This window comes from Phacochoerus africanus, chromosome 2, assembly GCF_016906955.1.
Source record: "Phacochoerus africanus isolate WHEZ1 chromosome 2, ROS_Pafr_v1, whole genome shotgun sequence".
Classification (NCBI taxonomy): Eukaryota; Metazoa; Chordata; class Mammalia; order Artiodactyla; family Suidae; genus Phacochoerus; species Phacochoerus africanus.
In genome coordinates, this window is record NC_062545.1 from 59,581,825 (window position 1) to 59,608,158 (window position 26,334).

Genomic DNA, 26,334 nt, shown 5'->3' on the forward strand with positions numbered 1-26,334 from the left:
AGCTGTGGTGTAGGTCACTGACATGGCTCAGATCTGGCAATGCTGTGGCTATGGGTAGGCAGGCAGCTGTAGCTCCATTCCCCCCCACCCAGGGAACTTGATGTCCAGTGGGTGCAACCATAAAAAGCAGTATATATACTTAGCTATTTCTCTATTTAATGGTATAAATTAATTTTGAAAAATTCAAAAGCTAGTATTTGTTTTAAAATGAAAATATGCAAACTATAAGCATTGGTAAAGTAGAAGCAAAGATTAGATATGAATAAACATATCTTTAATACGTAAAGATGAATGAAGGAATTCAATGGATGCAGAAGTCAATCTGGAAATTGCAGAATGTAAAAAAAAAACTGACAATTGCTTCAGATTCAAAAGGACAGTAAAGATTTTCAGAGACTTATGAATCTATGGAATGGGGAAGCAGTAGTATCGCTTAACAATGCATTTTGTCTAATACGTTAAATAAAGACAGATGGTGGATTTGATTTGATAGATTAATGTACACTGTAGCCTAAAAATAAAACCCAGGGAAGGATTACAGCAAAAGTGAAAGACATTCTTCCAGCCTAAGCTCAGGGAATACTGAAAGTTCAGTGTAAGAAAATTCAAATTCTGAACTCAAAGTGGACATGGGCCATAATGGTTGTTGGAAACAGTGTTGACTATTCATCAGTATTATTATTATTGAAAGAGCTGAGCCAGTCAGCCCTTCTTCCTTCTCTCCTCCTCCTCAGTTTTCACCATCAATATAAAGAGGCAAGCAGGAGTACCAGAAACCTAAATCTGGAAAGCAACTCTGAAGATAATAGCATATCTGTTTGGGCAAGTTTAGTGTGGGTGAGCCTGCAAAAGAAGCAATAGAGGGATTGATATAATTTTAGAACTCTATAACAGACAAAAACGAAAACAAAGAAAAATGGGCAAAAATGGTGCTTCACAAGAAAAACATACTAAATAACTTTATATTACTTTAAAGATATTTATTATATTTTTATTTTTAAACTAACAACTATTGAGTACTTACTATGTGTGAGATATTGGTCTAAATATTTTATATGTAGCTTACAACTATCGTGAAGATTCTGCTATTTATATTTAGCGCTTAAAAGGTACAAAGAGATTGAGTAAATTATACCAAGTAATGGAATTTAGCAGTTGCAGAGTCAGGATTTGAGCCAGATAGACTTGCTTTTACAGCCAATATGCTTAACTCTTGTTCTGTGCTACTTCTCCTTTGTGATGCTGGGGGAGGGCTGAGTCCAAGCCTGCCTGATTGCCTTCCACTTTCCTTGACTTCATTTGCTAAAAATGAATTACCCACACAATATCCCCTTAACAGATCCAAAATCACTTTTAACCTTCTTTTACGGGAATGAAAACTATAGGAAATAAACTTAAAACTCTGCAGAAAAAAACCCTTTTCCAGCTAGCCAGTCTGTTTTTCAGATATGAATGTCTAAGTATTATCAACTATTAAATGAAAAACAACAACTCTGAAGAGAAGAATGAAGAGAAATAAATTCAACAAATGACCCCACAGGAAAGTGATTATTTAGTGTAAAAAGTAAAAATAATGAAGATGAATTTGTATTTACATCATCAAGAAAATTTAACTGACAATTTTATCCATGGAATATATAAATGCTTCTACAGAAAAGGTGCAAACAACAGAGTAAACAATGAAGTGCTGATGGAAACTTAAAATTTGACTGTGAAAATTTTTTAAACCCCCAGGAGGCTGAAAGATAAAATGGAAATATCAGAAAATCAAGTAAGTAATTTGGAAGACCAAGATGTGGAGATTTTTTTAGAACAGGGTAAAGAGAAATTTATAATAATTATTTAAATTTTTTTAAATGAGAAAAAAACTTTAGCCAGAGAAGGAACAAGTAAGAATGTCCAACATCCACTTATTAGAAATTCCAAGAAAGATAACTGACCCCACTCTTAACCAATAAAACAAAAATATTTATTACTATTCAAAAACATATCCATTACTATTGAAATGCTCAATACTTAATGAGTGAGATAAATGAATAAAAACACACACCTAGTTACAAGCTGGTATAATTAAAAATTTCAAAAATGAAGTTCAAAGCCTATCATAAGAGGAAAATGAAACAAACTAGCAAACACACACATACAAACAGATCACCTAAAAATACCCAATCAGCATTGGCTTCAAATGAGTGCAAGAGAGGAAAATTTTTCCTCTACTTGTCTTGGTTCTTTGGCAGATTTAATAATCAAACTAACAAAAGATTAACAGGAGAAAAACAAATTTAATCACAATTCACACACCCAAAGATAATAAGAAGTGCCTCCCACACTCAACCCAAGCAGTTGAGTTTCCTATGCCATTCTGAGCTAAGAAAGAGAGGGTAGGAGGAGGGTAGGAGTCTGGGGCTTCAAAATGAAGAAAGAGAATTCACAGGAAGATGGAAAGACCAAATATTTGGTAAACAAGTATTTGCTATGCCACGTAGAGACAATGAAACACAGAGAAAACTTGAAAGAGTAGGCTCTGCCGGCTGAGCTGCCCTGCTGACCACACCTAGCCCACCGTCCTGTCCACGTAGTTGACTCTGGTGATACCTGGTGATAGCTCTCTTCCTGGAACAGGCCCTCTCTATATTTTTTTTTTTATGGCTAAACCCACAGCACAAGGAAGTTCCCAGGCCAGGGACTGGGTCCAAGCCACAGCTGTGACCTGTGCAGGATCTTTTAACCTACAGCCCCAGGTTGGGGATCAAATCCCAAGGGTTTGACCTGAGCCACTGCAATCAGATTCTCAACCCACCATGCCACAGTGGGAATTCCTCTACCTAAATTCTTTTAAGCAGTTAAGGGTATGAGGAAAAGCTGAGTCTTTTGACCTCCACTGTCTTCAGCTCAAAATAATTTGCAGGCCAAAACAGCACATTTGGGGAAGGCTAGTTCTAAAACTCCTCATCAGCATTAACAATGCCAGATATGAAAACACATGGGAGCAAGACCTTCAAACCTCTGAAAGGAAATTTTCCTGAAGGTTGGCTTTTAGACAAAATGACTCATTGATGAAGAATGAGGACAAAATTTCTACACACACACAATACATTATATTTACATATATATATGAATGAAATATTAGCATATATATAATTTAAGAAGAATATACTTAAATATATGCTGCAGTGTATTGAACAAAATATCCTAAGGAAAAAAAAGGGCTGAAATATATAAAATTGTGAACTTAATCCATTATTCCAATAAAATGATATCCAAAGAGGAGAGTTGCACATAGTACCAGAAAATAATCAGCCCTTAATAAACACCTTACCAAAGAAGATATATGACTGTCAAATAAGCATATGAAAATATGCTCCACATCACCTGTCATCAGGGAAATGAAAATTAAAACAAAAATTATGGAGTTCCCGTCGTGGCACAGTGGTTAACAAATCCGACTAGGAACCATGAGGTTGCGGGTTCGGTCCCTGCCCTTGCTCAGTGGGTTAACGATCCGGCGTTGCCGTGAGCTGTGGTGTAGGTTGCAGACGTGGCTCGGATCCCGCGTTGCTGTGGCTCTAGCGTAGGCCAGTGGCTACAGCTCCAATTGGACCCCTAGCCTGGGAACCTCCATATGCCGCAGGAGCGGCCCAAGAAATAGCAAAAAGACAAAAAAAAAAAAAGAAATTTAAAACAAAAATTAGATACCACTACACACCTATTAGAATGACCAAAATCCAGAATGCTAACAACACCAAAAGGTGACAAGGATGCAGAGGAGCAGGAACTCTCATTGTGGTGGGAATGCCATTTTGGAAGACAATTTGGTGGTTTCTTATAAGAGTAAACATAGACTTACCATGTTATCTAACAGTTGTGCTCCTTAGTATCTACCCACAGAAGCCCAAAACTTATATCCACCAAAAAACCTGCCCATGGATGTTTATAGTGGCTTTATTACTAACTGCTGAGACGTCCTTTAGTAAGTGAATGGATCAATAATCTGGGGTACAGTCAGACAGTGGAACATTATTCAGTGCTAAAAAACAAAAAGAGCAATCAAGTCATGAAAAGACAGGAGAAGAAATTTAAATGCTTTATCCCAACTCTATGATAGTGTGAAAAGATAAAACTATGGACATAATAAAATAAAAGAGGTTGGGGTTGAGAGAAGGATGAATAGGCAAAGCAGAGAGGAATTTTAGGGTAATGAAAATAATTCTCTGTGGTACCACAATGATGCTTACATGTTAACATACATATGTCCAAACACATAAAATGGACAATACCAAGTGAATTCTAGTGGAAACTTGGGACTTTAGGTAATTATGATGTATCAATATGTTTACAAACTGTAAAATATGTTTCACTCTGGTGGGGAATATTGATAAAGGGGGAAGCTATACATGGACAGAGGTAGGGAATAAAGGGGAAATGTCTGTACTTTATCTCCAATTTTGCTAGGAACTTTAAATGACTCTCAAAAAATAAAATATTTATAAATAAATAAAAGGGAGCAGATAAGTGAGTGTAGTGACTTTTTGCACTTCATCACCAATACAGTAAAAATATAGACACACTATGTACATTTTCAAGTAAAAAACAAAAATGCGTCATTTTGACACATCAAAGGAAGGTGTAGGGCAGTATATTTTCTTGCGTTTTTTAGCATTTGAACTGCAGAGTTAGTTATACCTAGTTTGAATTCCAACTCTCACTTATTCTCTAGGGATATTGTTCAAGTTACTGAATTATTTTATCTTACTTTTTTCATCTGTGAAAGTAAAAATGTAGGACTGACATGAAGACTAAGTGAGAGGAGACATAGGATATGCACTCTTCATTCAGAGGAAGCTCTTAAAAAGATCTGTTCTAATTTTCATGAAATGAAATAAAACAGTAAAATTCACAAATTATGCAAATGCAACCATATCTTTTAATAGAAAAAAATTCAAGAATAACCTACATCAGGTCATTTTGTCACATGAACATTATTTATAGGCCAAACAGAGGAGAAATTAATGCTTTATGTTATGCATCCTTGTATTTATAAATTCTAAGTATTCTAAGTTTAGAATCATACCAAGGCATATACAGATGCAGGACATGCAAGGATGGAGAAAAATATAAAAACACAATTATATATGTAAATATATTATGTTATTCCTAGATAACCTGAGTAAGTTAGTGAAAGTTTCTCCTTGAAAAGAAAAATAACTTGATAATTTGCTTCTAGTTATAAAACAAATTTAACTTTTGATTTTGCTAATGCACAAGGGAGCACTAAATATTTCCCTAATACAGACATTCCATTCATTTTTTAAATGATGCAATCTACCATACTTTATCATGTGGATTGTTTCATTATCTCCCTAAAACATGTCCCACACCCATTCTTGATCTTCCTAAGCCCTTTGCTATTTCTGCAGTGATTCATTCCCCAAACGGAAATGTATTCATAATCACCCAGCTTAAAAGTCAGTGCTTTAAGAATCAAGAGCACTGTCATTAAAATGTCTGTATCATCTGATCTCTGCTCTTCTCCATTTCCTTCTTTCTTTTTTCAATGTTCAGAAAAATAAATTGTATTAAACGTTCTACTAATTTTTTTGAATTAAAATGAGTCTGATACTAATGGGAAAGTCCATTTAACAGTATTAGCCAGGGCACTGAACCCAGGGAAAGTTGCCCAATAAAATTCTATAAATTCGTTACTTCACTTTGAGGGACACACACACTATATGCCTTCTAGCCTGAAAGTTTCCAAATGAAAATGGTTATTAAATTAGAAAAACTTAATCATACTCCCACTGGATCATCTTTCCCAAGAAATCACACACAATTTCTGAGAACCCTCAGATCATGTCTAGTTTCTTCTTTTCTATGACCCCAAAATTGTTAGACAAACTATGCATTAAAAAACACATGAAAAGATGCTCAACATTGCTAATTATTAGAGAAATGCAAATCAAAACTACTATGAAGTACCACCTTACACCAGCCAGAATGACCATCATCAAAAAGTCTACAAATAAATGCTGGATAGGGTGTGGAGAAAAGGGAATCCTCTTATACTGTTGGTAGGAATGTACATTGGTGCATCCACTATGGGAAACATTATGGAATTTCCTCAAAAAGCTAAAAATAGAACTATCACACAATCTACCAATCCCACTCCTGGGCATCTATTCAGAGAAAGCCATAATTCAAAAATATACAGGCACCCCAATATTCAGTGCAACACTATTTACAATAGCCAAGACAAGAAATCAACCTAAATGTCCATTAACAGAGGAATGGATAAAGAAGACGTGGCACATATATATATATAATGGAATATTACTCAGCCATAAAAAAGAATGAAATAATGTTATTTGCAGCAATATGGATGGACCTAGAAACTATCATACTAGGTGAAGTCAGACAATTAAAGACAAACATCATGTGATATAACCTATATGTGGAATCTGAAAAAAAAAGATATAAATGAACTTATTTGAAGAACAGAAGCAGACTTACAGACTTTGAGAAACTTATGGTTACCAAAGGGGATAGGTTAGGGGGTGGGAAGGATGGACTGGGAGTTTGGTATTGGCATATGCACACTGAGGTATGTGGGACAATTGGCCAGCAGGGACCTGTTGTATAGCACAGAGAACTCTACCCAGTATTCTGTGATAATTTATGTAGGAAAAGAATTTGAGAGAGAATGACTATGTGTATACATATGACTGAGTCACTTTGCTGTACAGCAGAAATTAACACAGCCTTGTAAATTAACTATACTTCAATAAAACTTAAAGAAAAAACCAGCAAGATTCAGCTTGGGAGTTCTCTGGTGGCTCAGTAGGTTAAACTGTGGCTCATGGTTCTGGTGACTGCTGTGGCATGGGTTTGATCCCTGGCCTGGAAACTTCTTACGTAATGCAGGCATGGAAAAAAAAAAGATTAAAAAAAAAGGTTCAATCAGCTTGATCTAAGGTCTGACCCACATAGTCACAATTGTTCAATATTGGTCTTTCTCCATCTTGAAATATAAAATGAAAATGTGAAGGTTTCAGTAAAAAATAAGTTTTAGTTTAGATATGACACAATACTCCCTAATGACTGGGAATAAAAAGTAAAATTCTGGTACAGGTAGCACGAAGGAAAATACAAAGCACAATAGAGCATCAATAAGTAAGATAGATGACAGTGGGTGGCAATCTGACTATACATCTGTTGAAGGTGGAATTTTGAAAAAAGTGGAGTTTACATAGAGTTGGATCATTATATATCTCAGGGTGTAATATCTCAAATGCAAATTTTAGATAACTCAGATATGTGGCCAAAACTGAAATAAGCATTTCTCTTTTTTGAAAGGCACAGCTGTGGTATTTAAAGATGAGTTATAGAACTTGTGTTCCAAAGTATGTGAGAATTACAGCCAACACAGCTTCATAACATAAACCAGAAATAAATAAAAGGAAAGAATCAAGCAGAGCTTATCCTGCTTTTTCTATATGAACTATAGAATTGGGTAACTAAAGAGTAGATGAAGAAATGTGTCTTTTCATAAGAATATTTCAACAAACACATGAAGAAGTAATGACAGAATTGCAATTTCAAAATTTCACAAATGCTAAGTAATGAAAGGATCTAGGGATCAGGTTAAGGGCTTCTAACCTTATCAAACAAGACAACCGGTCATTAAATACCTCCTATGATCCCTCATGAGGAACACAACACTGGCTATAATGTAGTTTTCAAAAAAAAAAAAAAACAAAAAACATCTTTTTTTTTTAAAGGCTAGCCTGAGTTGGATTAAGCCTCTAGATTCAACCACATATTTGGAAGACAAGTAGAGGAACATGTTAAATTACAGAGGAATGAAATCAGCAAGGTTCAGCAGCCAGTAGGAAACTATAGACCAGATAACCCATGTTCTTTAAAGAAAAAGATTTCAGGAAAGAGAAATGATAGTGTGGGATTCTATGGGTTAAAACCAAAATATTAAAAAAAAATAACAGGCAAAACAAAACCTCAGTGTTTATGGAAGCATAGTTGAATGATCAAGGAAGGGGTAGTTATCTTAAAAGTCAGGAGAGGAGATAGTTACCTTAAAAGTCAGGAGAGGTCATTCTTAATGGAGTGAGAAGAGGCTATGATTGGGGGCCACAAAGAGGACTTCTGGGTGGCTAGTGAGGTTTTATTTCCTGACAGGTGTGGTACTTACAAGTATATTCATCTCTGGATAACTTAACAAACTTAACATTTGTTTTATGAGATTTTCTTTTCTTTCTTACTTAAGAAAAATAATTAGTTAAAAAATAAGAAAGGAAGTAAGTTCTTAATATACTCTCTGGAATTTGGTATCAAGTCATGGATAGCCTAATTCTTTAATTAGCAAAATACTGAGTAAACTATCCCAAATAATTAATTTTGTTCTATAAGAATCCTAGGGTGGTGTTTAGAAAATGTGGCATAGTCCTAATAATTGTTTTAATTTCAAGTCACTTTGTGCTTTCTATTTCCTTGGTTTTTTAAATTAAAATGCATATCCATAGTTAAATTTTTAAAATTTAGAAAGCTCATTGAGATAGTTGCTGGTAATAGGAATTAGAATGGAATTCATATATAGATTGGTGAGCTATTAAGGTTTTTTAATATATTCAACTTATCTCCACAGAGTATTATAAAAACTAACTGCAGGTTTAATACTGTACTCTAAGGTCTTCACAGGAAAGCACCACTTAAATGCCTATCAAGCCATAACAATAATAACCATAATTCATCCTGTTGCCCAAATAAGACCATGGTCATTGACCTAGATTGATAAATGTGTACATTGAGAAGACAGATAAACAGAAATCTAAGAGAAATAGTAGGGGGAAAAAAGTTAGGAAATTTACCACCTTTTATATCGCAGGAGTGCAGGAAAGCTGAGAAAGATTAGGTATGTTAAATATTATTAATATTTACTTAAGTGTTTTCCAGCTAACACCTGCATCACTTAAGACACAAATGATCCCAAACACAGCTTTCAACTTTTCTGGATTAATTGACATGTTTATATAACAATTTCAAACTTGATATTTTATAACAAAATTAAAAATAAAATATGACTGTCTTTCAGGAAGCTTTGGTGAATAAGTGCTTATAAGGAAAATATTCCATATTTAAAATTATTCTATGGAACATAATAAATCCTTACTTTTCTTGTAGCCTCCCTCTTGAAAACTGTCTCCACTGGTGAGCCTTTTAAGCTATGTGTACCACTATTCGAAAACCAAATATTCCATGCACACTTTTCATTTGTTAAACACAGCAAAATGCCTCTTAAATCAAAACAAGTCCAGGGAGAGAAGGAGGTGGGGTTTTAACATGCTTGCATGGCAAGCCCAGGGAGTTAGATCTGTCAGGAGAAGGCAGCTCATATTCTGCATCGATGACATCATCATCAGTCGCTCTCTGGGGCCACATTCTGCTGAGCACAGCAAGTAGGCTTCAGTTTCTGAACAGAGGGCCTCCATGACTCTCAGTCTCACTGAGAACTGTGGAAGATGGCCTAGGTTTTCCCTTCTTAGTCTGGGTCTGGAAGGCAGGCTCTGAGGAAGTGTTTAAGTGTTAAGTGTTTAAGGCTCCTCTGGCATCTCCCTGCCCTTTCCCAGATTCTACTCCAGCCATGGAAATTCCCTCTCCCTTAGCTCCTGTTTTCAAAAAATTCACCCTGAAATGTTTTAAGATGAGAAAATTCCTTAGAAGAGAGGGAAACACGGGAGAACCAGGTCCAACTGTACCATCACATATCTCGAAGAAAAGACACTTAAAATCCAGCTATCAAAGACAGGATCATAGCTAACAAATAAGAGAGGAAATATCAAAGAGAAAACATCAAGATACTGGTCATGAAGAGCTTTGTAGTTTGACTTCATGCTTTTCCTTAAAAGTAATAAGTAATTATTCAGTTACAGTAATACAATAACATTACTTTAGCACTATCAATATCACTAATATTGATATTAAAGAAGAAAATTTGTATCCTAGAAATCTTTGTTTTTTTGAGATATCAGAGTTGTAAATTCCCCGTTCATTAAAGCTATTGAGTAACTGGATTTATAGCTGGAAAATGTGAAGGCATAGATGTATGCGGACAAGCGTGCCTTTCATTTGTGTGTCGCTCCATTTTTCTGCTTCATTCTGCTTTGCTTGGTATTTTAGGAAAATATTTTTTTCAATCTCCTTTGCTGGGTTTTGACTAGTTCTGCAACAGGAATGTTGGAAAAAATTGGAGGATAAGGGGTAATTTCTCTTTCTTGCTCTGCCTCATAGACTATAGAAGAAGCTGCAACTCCCTCATGGCTCAAATCCCACTGGGCAGTTGGGTGATGTGGCCTGGCATCTAGATTCTGGCTACCCCACTGCTTCCCACCTTTCCTTTAGCCATTGAGCTTTCTACCTTTGCTAGTCTGGTTTAACTGATTGCATTACATTGCTCAATCAGATTCTCAATTCTTCTTCATTTACATACCCAATTTATCCAAATTTTGCCTGTAGTAAATTCTCTTTACTTTGAAAAACCTACCACATTTTCTTGTTTTTTGTTTGTTTGTTTTTGTTTGTTTTGACCAGAACCAAAGGGATGAGGCAGGTATTGAAGAACCATGCACAGTTTGTTTGCAATGAGAAGGAATCCAAATTTCCACAACTGTGGATTCCAACTTTGGAATCATTCAGTTTAGTTCATGTTCCCATCTTCCCAGCCCTGCTGCAGATCTGTGTCAGCACGACCATGGCACTTTCACAGGGGAAGAAGAAAAATGATGAAGGGCAGAAGCCCTATGCATAATGCTACTCCATGTTACTGCACTGCATCATTCACATCATGGAGGAAGACAGAATCCAGGTGGCAGTACCGATTTGATGGAGGAAGTTCTAGACTCTATAAATATTCCCATATAAAACAAAGAAAAAGAAAGATGCATATATTTAATTTATAAAGAATCCCATATCTGATGAATTGGATGATGGTAACACACTAGTACAAAAAGATAAACACCACAGAATGCCACAAAGATGAATTAATATAGGCTGAGAAGTGTTGGATTCAAGCCCTAGTTTTGATCTTTACTTTCTGTATGAACACAGAAAACAGAAAATCGCATTGAATCTCACCTTCTCAACTGTGAAATAGGGATGTTGGTGGTAATATCTGTCCTAATATTAGGAATATCCTAATATTGGATAGGGCTACCTACCTTCTCAGCTCCTTCATAGTTATTTCTACCTCAAAAAGGAGATATATTTGGGCAGTGGGCAGGTAGTTCCCTTCAATGCCTCTATCAGATTTTCTGTGAGTACAGAGCAAGCCCAGAACAGCCTAATGACATTTTGGATATGCAAACTCAGTCTCAGAGTCAATGGGAGTATCAAATGCCTATCCTTTGGAGTATCAAAGAAAGGTGGCTGGAGATCCCTGAGGGACACTGGGAGAAGGGGAGTGGCCAGGAGAATACCAGTGTCTTCAGAACAGGGAACTCAGTCTGATTCAGGGTTCTTTGCTTTGCCCCCAAATTGATTGACAAATCTCAGTTTCGGAAAAAGTTAAGGATGAGGAACTGGAACTTGAAGCAAGAAGTGATGATGAAAACTTAAGCTCCTCCCCACCTGAAGATTTGCAGGGATCTTGAGAAGGACTCCTGTCTGCCTGGAATAGGGGTTGATTCCAATCCTTTTTTTTGGTCTTTTTAGGGCCACACCCAAAGCATATGGAGGCTCCCAGGCTAGGGGTCGATTTGGAGCTGCATTAGCCAGCCTACACCACAGCCAAAGCAATGCCAGATTCAAGTCATATCTGTGACCTATACCACCTACAATGTTGGATCTTTAACCCACTGAGTGAGGCCAGGGATCAAACCTGCATCCTCGTGGATACTAGTCAGGTTCATTACCACTGAGCCAAGTCTTTTAAGTCCCCCCAAATCCTCCAATCCTTTTAACTCCCCCCAAAAAAGGAATCTCAGTAAATACATGGATCAAATAACATATGGGAGAGCACATGACAAATGCATATAGCATTAGACAAGTCTCATTTATTGTTTGGCCACACCAACAGTGAGTGGAAATTTCCAGGCCAGGGATCAAACCCCTACCACAGCAGTAACCAGAGCCACAGTGGTGACAATGATGTACCCTTTAACTGCTAGGCTACCAGGGAACTCCTCATTTTTTAAAAAATATTCTTCTAAACTGATTTATAATGATGATTCTGAGAGCTTTCCTTTATTTAAAACTTGCATTAGATAACTATTTCAATTTATAACTAGTAGTCATCAGGCTCCTGTTCTCTATAACTACTTTAACACATAAGAAATAACAGGACTAAATGCTTCCCGTGTACCTGGTTCTTATTGCTATTCAGATAAGAGCACACATAGGACATCGACAGCATTGTAGCCCAAGATTCAAGACAGTTTTCTCTCATTACAGTTAAGTGTGTTCTTAGTTTGACTAAGAGCCACTCGAGTAAGTATCATTCAGATGTCATTTTCAGAGCAAGTCTTGTTTTCACTCCCTGGCCTTGTATAGAGGCTAGAGGTTGTTCTGCACGCCTTATGTTTAACTCTACACCCCAGTGAAAGCCTGTCCCAGTAATTGCTTCATTAATGGAAGATTGCTTGATATTAAATATCTTCATGTGGCTTTAAAAGTCTCCTAAAAGCAGTAAGTTCTATAGCGATATCAAATTGCACCATTGTAGCGCCTGTAATAGAAAACAGGTGTAAAAAAATAGTGCCCATGCTCTCTCTATATTGGAAATTCTTGTCTTAATTAATATGCATTATATTGAAAGAATGCACTGGCTAATATACAGTTTGTTAAAATAAATGTGCATGGCATTTAGATAAGTGTAATTTCATGAAAATGATGCAGTGACTACAATGAGCATGACTGGGATTTAAATGAACCAAAAAAAAAATCTTAAATGAATTTTTTTCCTTAAATACAGGGAAATATACAATGCAACATCATATATTCCCCAAGTAACTTTCTCTGATAATATTTCTTTGAGGAAGATCAAGAAGCAAAACACAGATTGCCATTACTGCCTTTTCTATGTTTCATGTGTTCTTTTTAAAATCATGGCAAATGGTGATTTTCCCCGTCTAGTTAAAAGATATATCTTCTAAGCATAGTGATATTTGGCATTTTAATATTTCTTATCAGCAGTACCATAAAACCGAGTAAGCCTGGTTAACTTTAAAACTGTTTCATGTTTTGAATCAGCAGATTGTGGGTGTTATTGATTCTTTCGTTCACCTTTTAACGATACAGGATGACAGGTATCCTTTTTTGAAGGAGTGATGTTTGTCCAACAAGGGGGTTCTATCATGTGTCTGGCCTTTAAATTTCAATTTTCAAAACAAAGAATTTCTGTAAAAGAGAAAACTTTAATTGATGGAAATATTTTTAATTCCATTTGGAAGGGATTAAGCCAGAGGAATGCTTGGGGCTATAGCATATGAGAAAGAATGTATTCAATGTACTGAGTTAGGATGACACTTCATATCTTCACAGCAGTTTGCTCTCTTGCTTCTCTCTCATCAGCATCCTCTTCTTATTCTTTGTGACAGAATTTACTTCTCATCCCTCTATGAGTTTATACTATTGGAAATAAGTAAACATACGCACTTCTTTCACGATTTTCAAAGTAATCCATGTACATTTGTGGAGCCATAATTAGCAAAGTATATGAATATGTGTTCAGAAATACTGATGTAACTTGAAAAATAAATCCAAGCGACATATCACATTTCTACAATGGGAGCTATCATTCAGAGGAACAGTTCCCTAGGCTGAGACTATCAAAGCAAAGTAGAGAATTGGGATGTACACCATTTTGTACTATGGTTCCATATCTAATATCCATTCAAATATGAGCCTCCCTATGCTAAATACATATCTTCTCACATATTTGAAGTAAATTTTTTACATATATAATCAGCAAAAAGATTTTCATCAGAAAGAAAATTGCAAATGATAATATATCATTCTCTTAGTACAAGAATTCAATATTGTTCAGTAAGTCTATGTATTTGTTTAGAGAGCTTATATGCCAAGCGTGCGTGTCTCTTCAAGTTATCAGCATGACTTATCCTGCAGGTATACAAGTGTATGTGCTTTGTAGTTCATTACAAAACTCATGTCAAAGCAGAGTCAAAGGCACCTCGATTCCTTACGACATATTTAAAAAATCATTTTTTTCTGAAGTTTACTTTATACTAGGAGAATTTCACCTCATGTAGTGAACATATGAGTCATTGAATTTCACATTTCTATGATCACATGTGTGTTTAAACTACATCTGAGTGCTGAAATGATAAACAGCACAGGGGTTTTGGGGGTTTGTTTTTCTTTCTTACAATTCATTTATTTTATATAAAATTGGGGACTGCAAAATTCTTGCAGATAAAGGAATATAGCTACAAAATTCTTGCAGATAAAAGAATATAGCTGAAAAACAGAAATAGCAAGAGTAAAAAGACTCTAAGAAGCACACAATGCATTTGGTTGACATTTGAAATGGGAAAGAGAGTCAGTGGAGCAGAGAGATTCCAAAAGATACTTCCAGAAGAAGTAGGGAAATTTTTCACACTGACGCTAGTATGATTATTTCAAAGGAGTAAGATAAAGTTAATATTATACCTCAAAGGCTGAGTGGCTGCCTGGTCTATAGAAAAGACTGAAGTTTCTGCACATGTTCAGGGAAGTGTCTAGAATATGTTAAAACGAATCAAGGCAACTTTAAACAGCCTCACACCACTCACAACCCTATAGACAAGAAAGTCCTTTATCTGAAGACTAGGTTTGCACTATTTGAGATGGATGTGAGGGAGTTAAAAAAAGAGAAAATTTTCCTCTTGGACTTGAAGTCTTTTTGGAGAACAAAATGAAAAAAAGCCAGTTTGTATTGTTGACTCACTTTATCTCTGGAGGTGAGCTGAATACAGTTTTCTTCGCACAGAGTTGACCTCTCAGAGGAAGCTTGTTGGATAGCCATGTGTCTTTATTCCAAGAGCCAAATTGAAGAATGGAGTCTGTTACTTTCACAAACAGCCTCCTTGAGCAGGATTTAGGTTGGCTGCAGGCATCACAGACATAGGGACCACTCTGAGTTTCCTTACAGGAAGAAGCAGGTCCTCTAAGTTAGCCCTGAAATGGAACTGGAATTTACATTTATGATGAAGTGAACATATAGATAACTAAATCATTAAAATGTATGGAACATTAGTGAATAGGGCAGTCTCCAGTTACAATTTATGAAATAATTGATGCTCCTCATTCTCAGATGTATCTGGATTTTCAAATTCACAGATATAACTTCAAAGATAGTCTCTCCTGGGTTAAATTCCTTTACTGTAACATGTTTTGAAATAAACTAGAATTATTTATTTGAAAGATTATGCATTAATATGTGATAATTCCACCTAATAAATAAAAAGTATAGACAATAAAGAACATTTTAGTTTTCATGTGCATCTTAAAATGCAAAATTTCCTTCCTATTATATGGTTAAAATAGATATACACCCTTAAATTGTCAAAAGCTTATAATCCCCTTCCTATCATTATTTTATAAACACCTCTCTCTTTTCTTGTCACCATATGTTCCCCACTTATAGCAATATCAATGCAATCTCTTTTATCATTCTTTTTTCTCCCTTCACAACTCACTATCACTCTGGAGTTTAAATGTATTTTCATATGTATAAATTGATTATCCATAAATTTTGTATTTCCTTCCGAAGTACAGCCTAGTTTTTATCAGCGAGGGAAATGGGCCTTTATCTCCTTCTCTAACATAGTTTTAACATTACAGGGAAACGAAAGCAGTTTAATTTTATATCACTGGATCTCTTCATGATGATATATTGATATTTTATTCTATAATAATCATTTGTCTTTTGGACTAAAACAGGGAGGAAAAAGGTCTTGGCTTTTTTATATTATCACTATGAATATTCATAATTTTATAGGAGTAAAGATTATGTGGTAAATATAATTTTTGGATTAAGTGGGAAGGACTATATATTGTCATCCTGTGCACTTCCTTCCTTATATGATCGTAAAAACCTAGATTTTTAAAGACTCTTTCAGGAGTTCCCATCGTGGCTCAGTGGTTAATGAACCTGACTAGGAACCATGAGGTTGTGGGTTTGATCCCTGGCCTTGTTCAGTGGGTTAAGGATCCAGCATTGCCGTGAGCTCTGGTGTGGGTTGCAGACACGGTTCGGATCCCACGTTGCTGTGGCTCTGGCGTAGGCCAGTGGCTACAGCTCCAATTCGACCCCTAGCCTGGGAAACTCCATGTTCTGCGGGAGCAGCCCAAGAAAATGGCAAAAAAGCCAAAAAAAAATAATAATAATAAAATAAAATAAAAAGACTCTTTCACTAAGACTCCAAGTTAGCAACGTCTTTTGCATCTGGCTTCTTTTAAATAGGATTGTACTTTTGGGGTTTATCCATGCTTTTACATGTTTCCATATTCCATTATTTTTTCATTGCTGAATCGTATTCCACAGTACGGACATGCTACACTTGAATTATTCATTCACCACATAATAGACATGAATTGTTTCCACTTTGGGGCTTCTATGAATAATATTGTTATGAACATTTACAAAATCTTCTATGAACACACATTTTAACTTCTCTTGGGTAGTTCCCTAAGACTAGAATTGCTGAGTTGCATATTAAGTTTAAAGAAACTGTCAACTGTTTTGTTTTTCCAAATAGCTGTATAATTTTGTATTTCCATTGGTAATACATTAGTTTCCAGTTTCTCTAGATCTTTTCCAATACCTGAGAAGTGTAGAAGTCTTATTGGCTCAAGATGTTTGAATACAGTCTAAAACCTATCATTGGCTGAACACTAAGCTATGCAGACAGAGAACTGACATGTAGGGATCAGGGTTTAAAACTAAAATGAAGAAGAAGAAAAACCCTTAGAGCAGAAACATCAGAGACCATACATTATAGAGGAGAAATACTTCACAAATTTAGCTCAAGCAAGTAAATAAAGCAAATAAAACCAAACCAAAACGATAGGTTGGGAAGTGAGGTCAAAGTTCAGGGCATTTTTTTTTTCTCTTGTTTTAGAGTGTGTCTCACTTTTATTTGCTGCTGGGCCCCTGTAAATGAAAGTGCATCACCTTCAACCACGGATGTGTGTGTAGTTTTGGTTAACTCTGATCTCTGCAGTATTTTAGACTAGGATGAACCTGAGATAAGAAATTTACCAAGCCCTACTGGTTGTCATCCCTTCTGGAACCCCCTTAAATCATTCACTCGTTTTCAGGGCTGTTGTTTGCCCCATACAGTACTGTAGCTTATGGCTAGCTGAGCAGCTTGTTTTCCTTATTTGCTTTCCATTTTAAATGACAAGCATCCAAATCCACTTGCAGTGGAGTTGGAGGAGAGTTTTCAAGACCTGCCCTGTTTTGGTTGAATCTACACTCCTGGGGGCTGGGGAGGGAAGGGGCTGGGAACTGCCTTAGGGAAGAAAGCCAAGCACTCCTGCTCCTCCTGTGCCAAGTTTAGTCATTTTCCTTCATAAACGTGCCTCAGTTTGTGGTATGCATTTGATTGATTTTCAGAGCATTGAAATGATTGTCTCTTGACCCTTTGTGCCAGTTTTATAGTTGCACTTTGAGGAGAGAATTTGTTGTCCTCCTCACTCCATCATGCCCCAAGCGAATCCTCTGTTTTTTGTTTTTTTGTTTGTTTGTTTGTTTGTTTGCCCTTCACCACTTTTATCCTGTAAAGTTGCTTCAATTCTTTTTTAATTCTTTTTTTAAAAAAATATTTAAATCTTGGGAGTTCCCGTCGTGGGCTCAGTGGTTAATGAATCCAACTAGGAACCATGAGGTTGTGGGTTCGATCCCTGGACTTGCTCAGCGGGTTAAGGATCTGGCATTGCGGTGAGCTGTAGTGTAGGTTGCAGACGCGGCTTGGATCCTGCGTTGCTGTGGCTGTGGCGTAGGCAGGCGGCAATAGCTCCAATTCGACCCCTAACCTGGGAACCTCCATATGCCATGGGAGCGGCCAAAGAAATGGCAAAAAATAAAAAAATAAAATAAAATAAAATAATTTAAATCTCTTCTTGAAGAGCAATTTTTTGATTAAATGCTTTTGATCTTCTTACCTTACAACTTCACATCCATTCAGCTGGACAGTACAAACATTCCTTTCTCTATGAGACTTTTCACCACCTTCCCTAAGGCATATACCAAGATTTTCTGCTTCTGTGCTACTACCTACCACCTTACCAAGCCATGAACTTTCCAGTACATATGCTCACATGCACACACCAATATATGAACACTGTTACAAAGAGAATGAGCTTCATTACACTGAGATTCTAGAACAACACAGCTTCTATAAGTAAAGGGTATATAAAACAAGTCACCTTCTTTTCAAAATTAAACTTTCTTTCGAGATAACTCTAGATTCACATAATGTTGTAAACAATATATATTGTAAAACTTATACATATATGAATTTATATATATAATATCTCTTTTTATCTATATATACATATAGAGAGAGAGATCTCTTACAAACATATATATATATATATAATCTTTCTCTCTATATATATATATATGTATATATAAAATATGTATATAGATCTCTTATGAACAGGTTTCCTCCAGTGGATTTTCTTTCATCTCTGAAATACTTTCTTGAAATCATGCAGGAAAGCCAGATCTAAGTAAATTACGGTAAATACAGTGGAAAAAAATTTGTTTACCTCTGTACTGTCTTTCCTCAAAAAAAGCATTGAAAGAATGAAAACTACCTAAAAGATTAAGTAGAAAGAGAATGGAAAGGGAGATAGAGCAGATAAGTGGCATGGAGGGAACATTGGCAGATAGCAGTATATGAACTCTTCTGATGACAAAGGCTTGCATGTCAAGCTCTAAGGGTTGAGGTTAATAGGCAGCGGCTGATTCACTCTATAGAACTCAGAAGGGGCTTAGGAGTTTGAGTGCCAGCTAGTTGGAAACCAATGGCCAACAACAGAAGAGTGGATCAAAGAACTCTGATATGACCTCATACATGAAATATGCTGCAAACAAAATAAAGTAACTACAACAACAGGAAAATATGGATGTATTTTACTAACATATAAACAGAAGGAAGGATGTACAAGAAGATTATATAGAGCTTGATGTTTCTTATAATATTAAAATAATAAAACATATCATTATATGTATGTCATGGGTTATTAAACAAAGGCCTGAGGACCAGAGCTACTTTTTTTTACATAATTGTTTAATTAGCTAGCATGTTTCTGTACATGTCAATGGCTGAAAAACACATTTCAGTGCCCATAATACAGATTTATTTGCACATAGCCAAGCTCATTAGTTTATAAATTATCTATAGCTGATTTTGTACTACAACAGCAGAGTGAGTAGTTGGGACAGAAACCATATGGCCCTCAAAACTGTATCCAGTCTTTCATAGATGTTTGCCAAGCATATATAGTCACAGATATATACATACTATACACACTCATATATATACACATATATAAGCATATTAAATGTAAAAATATTAAAATAAACATAAATATGCATATATTTATAGTTACATGCATATATATAAATATGAAATGTAAATGTTTTGATTTATAAACTATATATAGACATATCTTTATATACACATGTATTATAAATTCATATATTTGTAATACCTATAGATAAGACAATTATGAACTTAGGAATCAGGAAAGCAATTTTTCTCAGATGAGGGGACACCAGGAAATGCTTTGAGGGAGATCTTTTATTTATTTATTTATTCAATTTTATTTTTTGTCTTTTAGGGCCACACTCATGGTATATGGAGGTTCTCAGGCTAGGGGTCAAATTGGAGCTATAGCCACTGGCCTACACCACAGCTCAAGGCAATGCCAGAGCCTTAACCCACTGAGCATGGCCAGGGATCGAACCTGCATCCTTATGGATACTAATCAGATTCATTTCCACTGAACCACGACGGGAACTCCACGGGAGACCTTTTAGTTAGATGTGTGTTATTGTCATAGTTTTGTATGTGCTTATTAAATGTGCTTTAAATGTGCTTATTAAAAATAGATGAGGGGAAAAAAAGGGTAGGGGATTAAGAGGTACAAACTAGCGTGTATGAAATAAATAAACTACAAGGATATAAAGTACATCACAGAGAATATAGCTAATATTTTATAATAACTATAAATGGAATATAACCTTTAAAATTGTGGATCACTGTGTTATACACATGAAGCATAATAATAGTGTACACCAACTAGACATTAATAAAAATAAATATAAAAAAAGATAGATACATAGACACATAGATAAGAGGCCCATGAATGGACCAAAGATTAGAGGGGTTTTTTAGATGAAGGAATTTGATTAATCCAATTATGCGCACCTGACATCCATTAACTTTTTAAAAATTATCTTCCTCATTAGCAGTTAGCCCTCTTGATATACTTGCCCATCTTGTGCAACCTGAAAGTTTCTTTTCCCATCCAAGAAAAGGACAAAGTTTCAATTTTTGGAGGAAAAGCATAAGGACCAGGCATGGTTGAAAGTAGGAGAGTAGAAGCAAATGAAAGTGGGAGAAACTGAGGTACTCATCTCTTTTTTTCTACTCAGTTATCAAATTTTTCATTCTCCAAACACTGAATAATTATTACATTCTGGCAAAAATTGACTAGCCCCTCTCTACACATCTGATAACAGCAAAAATCCTATGGATACTGACACTAGGTGGGGACGGTGGTGTATTAACTTTCTGTCCTTGCATAAAAACTTACCACAAATTTAGTGACTCAAAACATCATAAATTTAGTAAATGCTGTAGCCACTGTGGAAAACAGTATTGTGGTTCCTCAAATACTAAGCATAAAATTATTATATAACATCCTTCAACTCCACTTTTGAGTACACACCAAAGATGTGAAAGCAGCGATTCAAATGGTTATTTGCACACCCATGGTCATAGCACCATTATTCACAGTAGGACTCAGGTCTCACGGTCTTGCTTGCTGTCAGCTGAAGTCAGCCCTCAGTGCAGAGAGGTCACTCACTCTCAGGTAACTTCCCACATAGCCCAGTACCTCTCAGCAAATCCCGCTCATGCTTCACATCTCTCTCTGCCACTTTCTGATTTTAAAGGCCTCATATGATCAGGTTAGATCCACCTACTATAATTTCCCCATTTTAAGTTAATGAATGCTAACATTAATTACACCTACAATATCCCTTTTGTTAGGTAATAGACACGAGAGTAACACACGAGTAACACTGGACATCATGGGGGCCATCTTATAATTCTGCCTATCACAAGGGACAATCTGTAAAATAAAAACAAAAAATAAAACCAAAAAAAACAAATATACATATGCATTTCTAAAAATACATATGCATATACATGACATATATGTGTGTGTATGTGTGTGTGTGTGTGTGTGTGTGTGTGTGTGTATGAGTTTATCAGACCAAAAAAACAGAAGTTTGAAGATATGGACATTCAAGGAACTGTTCAGGAATTACAAACTTTAATAGGAGTTCAAGAAATAGACAATAGAGAAAACCAAGGGAGGGAAATCATTAAAGAAATAATACACAGATATTATTCTTATTTGTAGATCACGAGTTTGCACATTGAAGATAACGTGGCTACACCACGTTATAGCTAACATAATGACATTTTAAAAGAGCTACTAAAATCCCTGTCTTATTAAAAATCCAAAATTCCAGGAATACAGAGAAGATGCCAAAATTTTCCAGAGAGGGGAAAAAGTGGGGCAGGTAAAGATTTGAGACTCAGTATAGCATCAGCCTTAGGAGATAAAATATTAAAATCTGGAAGAAAATGGAGTTATCTTTTCAAGTTTCTTTTTAAAAAATGTCCAACTTTAAATTCTACATATCATGTCAAAACATGAAACAAGAGTGATAGCAGGGCATTTGCATGTATGAAAATTCTTAAAAATTTAATATTTCATACACATCCTTTTTGGGAGGTTACCAAGGTTTAATTTCATCAATAGGAGGGCAAGAGTTAAAACAAAGAGAAAGATGTAGAACCAAGAGAATTCATCTAGTTCAGGACAGAAACAAAGGAAATTCCCATCCTAAGGCAATTTTAGCTGTGCCTCTGTGTGTAGCAGACTGCTTCAAGTTTTATGGGAGCCAGAGGACAGTGGGTTCAAGGAGGAAAAAGTTCTACTCCTCCACCTGCCTTAAATGTAATAACTGAGAAGATTTTTGGTGTGACAATAAAGAGCAGAGTTTTAAAAATTTCTGTGATTATAGTATTAATGTAACTACTAATTAAACTAAGAAAAGAATGTATCTACTCATAATTCCATCTTTATCAAAAATCCACCTTTGTTCAATGTTTTATATCCCCTGAAAAAAACCCATCTCATCTATACCTACTGACTATGGATCATATCCAGGAGTATTGTGGTGGTTGATATATATCATTATTAATTAAAAATAAAGTATCATGAATTCCCATTGTGGCTCAGCAGGTTAAGAACCCACCACAGTGTCCATGAGGATGCAGGTTCAATTCCTGGCTTTACTCAGTGGGTTAAGGATCTTATGTTGCTGAAAGCTGTGGCATGGGTTGCACATGTGGCTCAGACCCAGTGTAGCTGTGGCTGTGGCATAGGCCAGCAGTTGCAGCTCCAATTAAAACCCTAGCCCGGTAAACTCCCATGTGCCTCAGGTGTGCGCATGAAAGAAGTTTAAAAAAATAAAGTATCACAAGTACAGATACAACCTCAATTAGCAATCTATGAAATGGGCTTTAAACAAATGAAAACCTTTAAAAAAACTACAAGACAAAGCCTACTTAACGTAATTTTAATTAGTAATAAAACAATTTAAATTACTAAAAAATATCAATGTTATTTAGAATAATGGTCATTGGCCTATCTGAGCAATATTTTCTTTGTGAACTCTGCATTGTTTTGGATAATAATGATTCTTATTTTAGCTATTATACATGATTACACATACACATATGGATATAAATACCCATCTGCACACCCCTTAATAGCACATCTATTGAAATTCAAGACAAGGAGTTGGCACTTGGGAAACAGGATGACAGTCCAGTTGACAATCTGGAAATCTCATTACGGACTCTCGAAGAATATTCCCCAGTCAAATCTGCTTTCTACTTCTTTCCAAGTTACTGGCACTTGTCATCCCCGCCAATAAAACTAAATCCTTTTTCCATTCGCCTGGCTCAGTATTGCCTCACAATATTTTTTGTCCAGCTGCAAGAAATGTTGTCTTCTCTCTGTTGCCAATTATTTCCTCAGCCAATATATTTTCCTCCATCATCTCTTCACAATACTTTGCAATTATGTAATGCTTTCTTAAGTAGGCTCTAAAAGTTCTTCCAAACATACAACTTCATTAGTCTTCTCTATGATCCTATAGTGAGGGCAGGTATAAACAACCCCAAATTTGTCAATGGATTGGATTCTCAAAAGGCATTTGGATGTTGGTTGTTTGGAACCCAGAGGGAAATTATGAAGTCTGGATCTCAGAGAAGCTCAAATATGCCCACATACATATGTAACTGAAGTATAGTTCTATATGAATGACACCATATAAATCACCTAGTATATATTCTGATGTTTCTGCAGGATTATGAATCAAAAAGTTCCATGGGAGATTCTGGGAAAAGATTTTCCTCTGCTGACTTGCTGGCAATGTTTGGGAATGCCTACCCAATCCTCATATTTAATTTCCATAATGCAGGAATTTGGAAGGGAACTGATCCAGCCCTATACCACAGATGGGATGATAGTTCCATCTAGAAGGTGTTGGCAGAATATAAGAAAGGAGCATGGAAGCAAAAGCATAGCAGTGAGCTGCATAAGCTATGGAGCTGAGTTTCTAGTTTATGAATTTACCTTTACTTGTTTTTTTAACTCCTGATTTCACAGGGTTTGGCCTAGAGGCACTATTTTCACCAACGACTAATTGACACTCTCCATCAAGGTATCTCAATTCCTTGGTACACTGTGAACTGGAAAACAGATATGCAGAATCAACTTTCTTATTCTAGTAGACATTTAAAGCTTTGAAAAGATAAAAACAAATTTCATGGAGGGGAATTTACACCTGTATACTGGTAATGATGGTGGCAATGATATGCACAAAAGATTGGGATGATATTGATAACATTCTTTAGAGAGCTGCTCTGTCTAAATATTTCTCTAAATATTTTAGAAAAAAACAAAAACAAACAAACAAACAAAAAACTCAGCTTGACACAGTAGCACAGAAGAAGTCCAGATTCTGAAAGTATGATAAGGGGATAGACTAGTGTTTATGGTGAGGGCTAGATGAAGTCATTCATACATAGATGTGAGTTAAGCAGAGCAGTGAATCGCCCATAAATGGTTATGAAGAGAGATGCTACAAGGAGAGGAAGATGGAGATGAATTTTGTGAATGCAAATCACTAAGTAAACATATATGGAGAAGGTGCTCAAGGTGAAAGGAAAAGGGAAAAAACTGAAAACGGTGGCAGGAAAAATATTTCGGGGGACACAGTGATATGGAAAAAGAGTAATTTCCAGAGAATGCTCACAGCTTCCTTATGTTTCCATTTTTCCATTTTGATTCTTTTCTTTTTCCCATTGTCACAGAAAAAAAGGAATTTGTGTTCTATGCTAGCATAATTTGTTTAAAAAATTGAGATACAGTTGATTTACAATATTATAAAAATTTCAGCTAGGCAATACAGTGATTCATAATTTTAAAGATTGTACTATTTGTAGTTATTATAAAATATTGACTATAGTCCCCATGCTATACAATATATCCTTGTAGCTTATTTATTTTATACATAGCAGTTTGTACCTTTTAATCCCCTACCCTTTTAATGCCCCTTCCCCCTTCTCTCTCCCAACCGGTAACCATGTGTTTATTCTCCGTATCTGTGTCTGTTTCTTTTTGTTGTTGTTATTATACTCACTAGTTTGTTTTATTTTCTAAATTCCACATATAAAAGATAACAACCAGCATTTGTCTTTCTCTGTCTAACTTATTTCACTCAGCATAATATCCTCCAAATCCATCCATATCATTACAAATTGAAATTTTTCATTCTTTTTTATGGCTAACAATCTATTTTATGTATATATGCATGTATTTTTTGTACCAACAAGCCTTAATTTACAAAAACAGGCACTGGATTGGATTTGGTCCATGGGCCATAATTTGCTTATCTCTCAATGAAATCACTAGAACCTTTTGTTTTTCACCTTTACATGGGTTTCTGACACCAGAGTCCTTCCTTATCATTTTTGGAATATATATATGCCAGATATTTTTAATCCATTTATCTGTTGATGGACACTCAGTTTACTTTCATTTCATATTTTGGCTATTGTAAATAATGCTGCTATGAACATTGTGTATCTTTTCAAATTAGTGTTTTCGTTTCTTTATAATAGAGTTTATGGGTCATATGGTAGTTCTATTTTTAGTTTTTTGAAGAACTTTTATAGGGTTTTTTCCCCACAGTGGATGCACCAACTTATATTACCAGTATAGGAGGGTTCCCTAACATTTGCTATTTGTGGTCTATTTGATGATAGCCATTCTGACAAGTGTGAGGTGATCTCTCCATGTGGATTTGCTCTGAATTTCTCTGATGATTAGCAATGTTAACCATATAACTTTTTTTTTTTTACAACCTGCACAGCTTATATAATATGCTATCAGGTTTCAAGTGCTGGAAATTCTAATTATTTTTGTTTGTTTTTATTTTCCCTTTGTGAAATGTTGTTTTATGAGGTTGAGAATTTGAGACATGATGTGCAGACATCAGGGAAGCAAAGTAAAATTCAGGAAGGGGTGAAATACCATCATATTGGTGGTGGTATTTACTTATCACTTCTTTTTTCCTCCTGATGTCATTTACTTATTTATTGAAGTAAAAAGAAATCATTTTACTATACACATTTTCACTTCTGTTAATTTGTTTACTTCAACTATGCATGCATACCCATTTAGTTTGACTTGCTTCATATTTATATTCCAACATGCAGCAATTTTCCCACAGAGATAGTTGAGCTGAATTGTTGTTGTTGTTGTTGTTGTTGTTGTTGTTGTTTGGTCTTTTTAGGGCCACACCTATGACATATGAAGTTCCCAGGCTAGAGGTAGAATCAGAGCTTTAGCTGCTTGCCTAAACCACAGCCATACCCACACAAGATCCGAGCCACATCTGTGACCGACACCACAGCTCACAGCAATGCCAGAACCTTAACCCAC